Here is a 2111-nt window from a genome sequence, read left to right on the forward strand (position 1 = left end):
AATAAAATGTCATGATGAATGAAAGAAGCAAGACATGAGGGGCCATGTGACATGGGATCCCATTTAGGTGAATTGTCCAGAACAAGGAAATCCATAGAGTCAGAAAGCAGATTAGTGATTACCAGGAGCTGGTGGGAGTTGAAGAATGAGAGTGGGCTTCCTTTTGGGGTGATGGGAATGTTCTGGAACTAGACAGAGGTGATGGCTACACATTGTGAATGTGCTATATGCCACTGAATTGTTCACCTGAAACTTAATTTTCTGTTATGTGAATTTCACCTCAATTGAAGAAAATCCCTAACCCCCTTCACCTGCTGAGGGGTGGTCTCTGGATGGTCATGTAATTGCTTTGTGTCCCAAACTGAGGTTTTGGGGTCTGCCAGGTGTAGGAGGCCAGCCCATTGTAAACCACCAAGTGACAGACTGCTTGCTCAGGGTTGGCCAGTTAAAGGGGCATCTCACCCTCCCTCCTGGGAGTCACCCTCCCCAGGAGGCCTGTGTCCCACCAGCTCTGGATGGTGGGATACTTAAGAGGCCACACCCCAAAATGCCATCGTTGTTTTAAAGTTGCCAAGCCTCACTTGTGACGCAAAGAAAGCAAATTAAAGCCACAGGAGGTGCCATTTCCCTGCCTCTTATCAGTTGGGCAAGAACTCAAACTCAGATTAAGGCTCCAAGCTGAGGAGGTGGTGGCCAGCAGACAGTGTCTCCTCTTACAGCGGCCCATGGCACAGAGAGGGCATCCTTAGCCACTTAGCCACGTAGGTCCAGCAAAGGGAGCGTCTTGGAGGGATCAAAGCTGTTGAGAAGGCACATGCGCAAAGACTAGGGATGGAGGGGATGATCCCATAGGCTCAGATGTTGGATTCCAGCTTCTTCATGGAGCCCACAGGGTCCCACAGGGTGAGTGTGGGCTCTGACCTTGCAGCTGAGGAGCTGAGGGCCTGCCAGGGGAAGGACCCACTTTCACTGGCTCCAAAGTCCTGGCTGTTTGGGGCAGCAAAGTGCGGGTGCTGGTGCCGTCACTGCCTGAAATGCCCCCAACTGGTGCAGCGACTAACGCAGGCATTGTTGATCGTGCCCTTGCTCTGCACTGGACACTCCCAAGATTGCTTCCAACTAGGTGAATCCCCTGCCCCCATTTTACAGATGAGGAAACTGAGGCATAGCCAGACCCCCCCACCCCCTCCCCCTTTTTGGAGGCTGGGGTGCGAGGATCAGCGCACACAGACCAAATCCTGCTTTCTACTTCCTGAGCTCCATCTGGCCCTGGCTTGGTCCCTGGGATGTGCACGGCCTCAGGGTTAGGCCCCAAGGTCCCCACATGTCCACTGGGAATCAGGACTTTCCACCAAGCTCAGACCTGTTCTCCACTACAGTATTCTGGTTACACCTGTCCTGGGCCCCCCTCAGGCCACCCTATGCCCGCTTGCACCTGAGGTCCACCCTCCACCCCAGGCCCACAATAAATAAAAGAAAGCCAGCACTTCTGGAGTGCTTACTCTGTACCAGGTACTTTTAAAAGTGTGTGACCTCCTCACACCCACCCAATGAAGTGGATTACAGATGAAGCCTCAGGAGTTCAAGTTATTGGCTCAAAGTCACACAGCCACTGTTGGCCAAGCAGGCTCTAAACCCAGGCCTTCTGCCTTTCAAGAGCCATGTCCTGCTCACAGCCATGTCTCTTCTTCTTGGCATACAGTAGGTGCTCAGTCAATGTTTGTGGGCTAATTGCTTTCTCATGGAACTCACAACTCACCATCCTTCTGCCTGGCATGCCCATACCCAGCCTGCAAACTCCTACTCAAACCTCAAAGCCCCATTTATAATGCTGTCTCCTTAGGAAGTCTTTCTGGCCCTCCTCTGGATTCCTCTAGTCCTTGTTCCCTTCTGCCAGCCGAGCTCTGAGGCCACAGGACTAGTCTCCGTGGGGCTGGGGTTATCCATGTCTGACTTTTTCTCCCCCAGTATTGCCCTGCACAGCCTAGGTGAGGGTGCAGGTGGAGATGGAGGGGTAGGGATAAGGGACGCTAAGGATATTAGATCTCCCCTACCCACCCATCTTCTCTCCTTTTCCTTTCTGGCGATGTGAAGGAAACTTCCCAGAGCAG

The sequence above is a fragment of the Camelus ferus genome, chromosome 22 (assembly GCF_009834535.1).
Source record: "Camelus ferus isolate YT-003-E chromosome 22, BCGSAC_Cfer_1.0, whole genome shotgun sequence".
NCBI lineage: Eukaryota > Metazoa > Chordata > Mammalia > Artiodactyla > Camelidae > Camelus > Camelus ferus.